Source organism: Acanthaster planci, linkage group LG02 (assembly GCF_054643075.1).
Source record: "Acanthaster planci isolate LZ-2023a linkage group LG02, COTS_SCS, whole genome shotgun sequence".
NCBI lineage: Eukaryota > Metazoa > Echinodermata > Asteroidea > Valvatida > Acanthasteridae > Acanthaster > Acanthaster planci.
In genome coordinates this window covers 8,160,314-8,168,148 of record NC_141778.1, presented here as the reverse complement: position 1 = coordinate 8,168,148, position 7,835 = coordinate 8,160,314, and the positions used below count along the sequence as shown (strand labels likewise).

The window sequence follows — 7,835 nt, the reverse complement described above, 5'->3', positions numbered from 1 at the left end:
ATATAGTCATAAATGTCTTTTCTCTTCAAGGTCAAAAACTCTATCTTCCTAAATTTTGAATAGCTCACTTCTTAAATGTTCATGTTTCATATCATTCGTTACCTCGCCATTTCGTTATTTTGTCGCCACCAAGCATCTCGAAGTCTTCCACTGACACGTACGATCTTTGCATCACAGATTGTATAGCGCTAGTATACAGCGGCGCGGCGCACTATCTTTGGTGATAGGACGTTCTTACACCGCAAAGCGGCGCTGTACAATCTTTGCTGTACCTCTCACAGGGAACAGCTCGCTGCACGCGCTCTCTCTGCATACTTACTGTATGTACACGTATATCGCACGCTGTCAGGTCAGTGTTGCCGTTGCTGTGAAGCCTTTTATTTCGAACGTTTAAACACACAGGCATGACAGGCCTACATAAATGTATACATATTGATGATGCCCTTGCTTCCTTGAAGCTTGCAAGTTGAAGAGACAAAGATTTTCTTCCGTCATCTGCAGCTGGCAGTTTGTGAGGCTCGGCCGTAGAAGAGCTGCTGGTGTGGTGGAATTTGGTCACAAACACTGGTAAATATACGATAGGCTTATGTATATACATGCAGCTGAGTAGGCCTCGACCTAACTTGGACCCTACAAATCGCCTTTTTTAAACATTTGTACTACTACTACTAGTGAGTAGTAGTAGGTCCGAGTACTTTCCATAGGCCTTGGCTACCCCGAATCAATTTGCCTCCAAAATGGTTCTTTAACAGTTAAACTGTCCTATCATGCTAATGCGTCCAGCTTACACGTAGGATCAAGTGAGAATCGGAGATTCCAAAAATGATGATAAGGTTAGGCCTACTCACATTTAAGTAGGAAAAGCTGTATGGAAGGTACTTTGACCCTACAGTCACCCGATCATGTCCAAGTCTTTAAAACAAGGCGATTTGTAAGGATCCAACTTTCAAGTTCATGAAGTTACCCAGACAAGTTTTAGGCCTACTTGTACATTTCCTCACACATGTCACAGTACAGGCTGCTGTATCACTCAGTCAAGTGGTCAATCATGCCTGCTATGACACATGTAGCCTAAATGATACCGGTATGTGTTGTTGAGTCCCCTAATCAGCTAATTTGGCACACTTAGACATGTATTCACTTGACTTTCCTCACACAGCATTGCCAAACCTCTCTTTGAAAACCTTAAAACTCATTTCCTAAGGCCTACACGTATATGATTACCTTCATGATACATGGTCATGATGATGTTGAACCTTTATGGGCACTTTCAGTGTCCCAAAATTTCGTTCTAAATCCAATCAGTCATGACAGTCGGCATCCGGAAATTGGGCTCTAATTCAGCTTAGTGTTCCCTAGCCCAGGTTGGACGATGTCTTCATTACATTACAACTAAATAAATGAAAACGGCGTCCAACCTGGGCTAAGTGGTCCTTAACTCGGCGCGTGCACACTTGAAGAAACTTGCAGAAAATCCCATATAAATAGGAACAAATTCATTTCAAGTTGATAAATCCTTGTAAAGTATTATTGCTGCCACTCAAACATCCATCCACAATTTGCACAAGTTTGTTAGAAAATTCTTTTTCCTTATTTTGGGCACATTTTTAAAGAGTTCGTTTGGCAAGCCAGAAAAAGTCGGAAAATCAGGGAAAATGACATTTCAAATTTTGCAACAGGTACATGTACATAAAATAGAGATTTACATGTACATGTATGAGTCAGAATATTACATGTAGTTGATGAAGTTTCACTAATTGTGAAATTGAGCTGAAAATATTGCTCCGTTAAGCACAAGAAATGAAAAAAATAAAAGTGTGCTATGTTAAGAGTCTCACCACGTTAGGGTACGGTATATCAACAATAGCCTGAGTGTGGATCTGTGTGATACATACAAGCCTTTTGCGAGTTCAATTTGAGTAAAATCTGGCACACTTACATGTTGTCCTTTAAATTCACGTAAACTCAGTGCACCAGATTTTATTCAAATTAATCATGCAAAAGGCTTAGGCCTACATGTACATGTACATGTATTGGTCAAATTGGGCACTCTGTGCTAAATTCCAGACAGTTCCTTCTCTAAAACAATTGGCCATGTCTACATGAACCATACTGGTACATAATGATGTACCAGTATACATGATACATGTATGTACATGTACCTGTCATGCCTGTCTTGGAAAACAGGTGACCGGTTGATTCCCCTGGCATTGACAGACGTGACCGATTTTCTTGCATTTTAATTGTGTAGATCCACTGGTTGAGCCCAAATTTACAAATTCATGTGGGGAATGCCTAGAACCTAAAAAAAATTGGAATTCATGTAGGCATTTGAAATTCACTGAAAATACAGGAAGTGTTTAACAGGTACGTTGTATATGTATGGACATCACTAGACACCTGTGCACAAAACCGTGTGAGACTGGTCTGAACACTTCTACATGTACATGTGTTTTCTGAGTACTGGTAAATGAACAATATTTTACCTGCTTTAGGTAAATTTAACATTTTCAGATAAACCGGTGTGTTATCTTTTCTTACTAAACAACTACAGGGAAAATACCAATAAGTGATGTTTATGTATGGAACTCTTCCCAAAATGTACTTGACTTTTTAGACTTTATTTGGAAAAATAATCTTGTCCTGGGACATCTCTATTTAAGAAGTTCAAGTAGAGCTCTGGGTCCTAAAACCAGATAAATGTCTGCAAAAACATGAAAACGTTGTCTCATTATGATACATGTACATGTACATGTAGGTTGGTTTGTGATCCAGCCTCTTGTGATTAATGAAGTTGGGACTCAGGCTGGATTAAAACTTACTGAATTAAGAACATTTGTTTAAACTGTTTTTGGTTTCACTGCATGGTAATTACAGTACCAACCTTTCGAATCCCATGTATACATGTACATGTACTTGTGCAGATAGTACATGTACCAGTACACACACTCCTATACCGTACTTGTGGGGACATACATGTACATGTACACTCCACATTTCACCCACCGGTGTTTTGTGGAGACTGAAAACGTTGTTGGGACTCAGAAGTGTCCCCACAACTCGGTTCAAATTTCCCTAACAAAAGAACTTCACACGATGAATGCCAACCCAGCTATACCGATAGAGAGCTTGACGATTTAAATCAAGTGAAATTATGATTGTAATGTAAATTTACATAAATTCATGCATTGAATCTGAAACCCTGATTTATATAAAAAACAAGTGGTTGGAATTGAACAGAATATTCCTGCCAATCCAGATAATGTGTGCAAGACATGTACTGTACACCTACCGGTATAAGTTTCTCATCACATGTGCTGTAAGTAGGGAAGGGTTCACAAAAGGGAATTTCTTATTTGCAAAACATTTACAAATCGGTTGAAAAATCTGACAAAAAATTAAACAATTCTTGCCTTCTTCAGGAAAAAGATTTTAAATGTTGAATAAAATCAGTGATTTAAAAGAATCATTTTAATGAAATCATGATTTCAATTAGCCAACCCAGACTCTTGCAACTCACACCTTTGTACATTTACGATCCATTGAAGGTCTAAATATGCAAGTTCACTGACATGACTGATGGATAAAGCTCCCTGCTAAAACAGCAGCAGCAACAAAGAAGACTTAGCAACTACTTTGAGTGGCCTGAAACCATGGAAACTGTGTGAAATGTTGTGCAGCTGCTGAAAATGTGTGCACCACAAAAATGACTCTCTCCAATGATTAATTTCAGTCAAGTGTACAATGTGGATAAGCCTTCATGTACATGTATGTTCCTGTATACGTACATGTACAGTGTACATGTAAACATGGTAAATGGAATTAACTTCAAAACATGTAAAACTTCATAAATCACATTTACTGGAAATTACCGTACGCTGTACATGTGTGAACCGGGACTTGTACACATACGTGTACATACATGTACATGTGCGAATGTTTTGTACATGTACACTGTACATGTACGTGTACTGCACATGTACATGTATACCTGTACATATACAGGGCACATGTACAAGTTCATACCGGTAGTTCGCAATTATGCTTTTAAAAAATGAATCAAGTGTAATTTGTGCATGTACAAGTATATTTTTTTCTTGCTCACAAGTACCAGTGGGGGCCACAGATTTGCAAGGGATTTAACCAGGAAGGGAACATTATGCCTGGATGTGACACATCACACACATAATTCAATAATACTCTCCAGGTCTTAGAAAGAAACAGGAAAATAGTTACTCTCTTGGTTAGTGAACCCAGTTAGGAATCACATTGTTTCCATTTTTTACTTTTCCATTTATTTGTTTACATGTATTTCATTTATCTGGGGACCAGGGTATTCCCAAACAGTTTATTAAAACTGGTTTCCATTGGGGCCCTGCAAACACTCATAAAAATGATTCATATAAGATAAAAACAAAAGTTTAAAATCAGATGATGTACCTTCACAATGATATAAACACTAACTCTACATGTAACAGGGGACACCAAAGCACATAGAAGAAACAATAAGTATTATACGGCAACAATGACACACATGCCTATTTGGGGAGATCAAAAATCCTACCAAAAAACAAAGAAAGAAACAAACGAACCATTTTTTGTGGGGGAAAAAGAGGACAATTCCCTTCCGGGTCCTGGATGAAAACTTAGTAACCAAGTTGCATGACCTCGTAGATTCACCTACTGTACATGTACAAGTACATGTACATGTACACTTACTGCCTACTGGTACATGTACCGGTACATTGTACACTTGCATGAAGTATACTGGTAGCATTGACAGGTACATACCGGTACAGGTAAATGCTTTATGATTCTTTGAATACAAAATTTTACTATGGTTATCCCAGCATCCTCTGGACAGCCTAAACCATTTCAGACAGCCTAACTTGTTAAGCTACATGTACATGTACATGTAGATGTGCGTGGCACACTGACCCTGGAAAGTGTCAGATTCAAAGCAACTTCTAGAAGTTCACCACTTGCTGCCAGGCATGCCAGGGAACCCTGTTTTGAGCACTATGGGTTTATATGCAGAGCCGGGGTGCCCAAAATGCCATGGGACAAAAGAGCTGGTCCCTGTAACAAAAGACCGTACTCGGAACAAAAGACCTGCTGCTAGGAATTGCCATCATTTTTCGGCATGCATTTTTCGAAGGTAATTCGTCACTGTCTTTAAATAGTACACCACTGTTTTGGGCATGGCACGCCCACAGATTGGCACCGCGGACAAAAGTGCCCCAGGGCTGCATTGATGAGTGACACAGCACCACTGCATGCTAATCCAGCCGCATTTGAAAAGACACCTCTCGCATCACTGGGGACAATGGAAATTACGCAACACCTCAATTTTGGGCTCTCTTTACAGGGCGGCAGGCCTGGCTGAAATATTCAGGAGTCAATGAAGGTTACCTGTCATCTTAGAGTAGCCACCAAACAGTCATTCGTGTGGGTGTAAATGTCCATTAAATGAAATGATGAATTTTTGAAGAATTTTAAAAACTACATGTAGAAATCTTGAAAATCTCCTGTATGTGTGCACTGCATTTTTAAAAACACTCGGCAGCAAGTGGTTAAGCTTCAGCAACTTGGACATCCTTTTTTCAGTCGCAGACAAATTTGGAAATTATATTTTTTTCCACATTTCACAACCGTGTTGGATGCGATCAGTCGATCTGCACGATCGGTTGATCTTTGCACAGTTGGTTGATCTTATTGCACGATTTATCAACTCTGCCATCAGTTAATTGCTTTTTCTTCCTACATGTAATTGATGGTTGGGGAAGATTTTTTGAAAAGAGGAAGTTAAATTTGAGATAAACCACAGGATCGACCCATTACACAACGGATTGGGTAATTCATACCGGTATCAATCGATCATGCCCACCAACTCTTCTGTGTAATCTGCATGTACATGTACGTTAGTACCAGTAAGTCAGACCTTTTAAACGTGAAAGTTTCAGGGTGAGAGCAGTCAGCACTTAGTACATGCATGTAGCACTTTCATATTACAAAGCACTTCCCAACATGATGAAAGTCTCATCAACACTTACACGATATTAAAAGGGACCCCCCCTGATGACATTTTCAAATTTAAGCTCAAAGCCTTCCCAAGAGAAAAAGCACTAATGAAATACCGTACATGTACAATACATCGATACACAGAGCAAGGGAGCCGTAATTTGAAACGCCAGCATGTGGTTTATGATGCCCAGCATGCTAATATCAAATACATGTACATGTACACCGACAGGGAGAGATACAGTAAGGGCTCGTAGAAAAATACATTAAACCATTAATGAAAGATGCTGTTATTTTCTGTCACCAGCCCCATCAATGATTCATGGTCCTAGGTCCATATGTTTAGAGTATGGCTCAGACTAATTATCTTACTCCTGACACATGCATTACACATTACATGTACCAGTACATATGTATGCACATTATGCAGGGTTACAGTTGTATGTGAAAATACTGCTAGGGAGAGACCGAATGTGAACTTTGTGATTTTTTTTTCGGTACAAATGTGTACATGATGCAGGTTATACATGTACAATGTACATGTACTGTACACAGACATGTAACATACGGTACTTGTACATGTACATGTACATTACACTGTACCGGTATGTTAGTACATGTACATGTACCTGTACACTGTACGTGTACTGGGTATCATACATGTACATATACAGAAATTTTGTGGAGTCTAGTGTGTTAATGTGCAGGTTTTTCTGATGGGCAAAGATTTTTCAGCCATCATGAAAAATGAAACAAAATTACAACTGCCAAGGCATTTTACCACTTGTATCCGGTACATGTTGGAACCTTAGAGTTAGTCCGAAATCTTCCAGTGTACTAAAAACCAGTGGCACATTCTTTGTACAGAGCATGTTTGGGAGGGGTATCAACATGATCAAGCCCCATGTGATGTACATTTTACATGTAAGAGGCTTGGTGACACTTTCTGCAATACAATTGTAAATGTTCTCTGAAATGCTGGATGGATTTCAAATGCTGAGAGAGTACATGTACCGTAATGTACATACAGTGTATGGTTTATGGAATAGCTCATTTGAAGCTTAAGTACATGTAACAAAACATTAGAAATGCAAGAGATTCTCCACACAGTTTCTCCTTTGTTTTCCTGTGAAAGCAGATTGTTTTATACAGGTTTGTTCTGCCATTTTTTCAGTTGACTTCCACTACCCGACAAAGGCGAGGAAGTACGGTACATGTACATAAGAAGTGATATTCATGAATATTAATAATTGGTAGTGTCAGGATTTCTGCAAATAGATAAAATGTTTCATTTTTGAAGCAGTGCATCAAACACATGTCGGTAATTTTGTAATTGGCTCTGCCCATGCCATCACTTTTTAGAACTCCCTACGTGACTCTCACTCTTACTCTGCTTGTAATAGCCGTGCACCTGTGCCTTTCATGTTGCACACCATTGCACATTAACGGGAACACAGATTGCACCTTACATGTACATGTACCCGTACATGTATTTGTGAAGTGTATTAACCACAATTCCCCAGTCGGTTTTGCTTGGAACCTACATGTACATGTAATCCTCCAAACTCCTCCAGTACAGGAAACCACTGTTTACCCTCTTTGCACAAATTTAGACTTTCAAGAAGTTTCTTCTTCTGGAGTCGGAACCGTAAGTCTACACTTTTCCTATCATACCGGGTAGGAGTGTTCACGTCCCTGTCAGGTTTTCTTACATCTACATGTACCAGCAATTCCTTCTTCCACAGAACCCTATGTACATGTAGTGATATGCTAAGTTGTTTCTGCAGTCATCGCCTCTGACTTTCAGGAGTTGT

General features: G+C 39.3%; 1 protein-coding gene across 3 annotated transcripts in view; it reads left to right on the top strand.

Moving 5' to 3' along the window:
* Positions 1-251: 251 nt before the first annotated feature.
* Positions 252-7,835, top strand: part of extl3 (exostosin like glycosyltransferase 3) — a 32,861-nt gene continuing 25,277 nt past the window's right edge. For all 3 annotated transcript variants that reach the window (XM_022235450.2, XM_022235451.2, XM_022235449.2), the window contains exon 1: positions 252-567. The gene's annotated coding sequence lies outside the window, so the exon portion shown is untranslated. The remainder of the gene's footprint in view (positions 568-7,835) is intronic.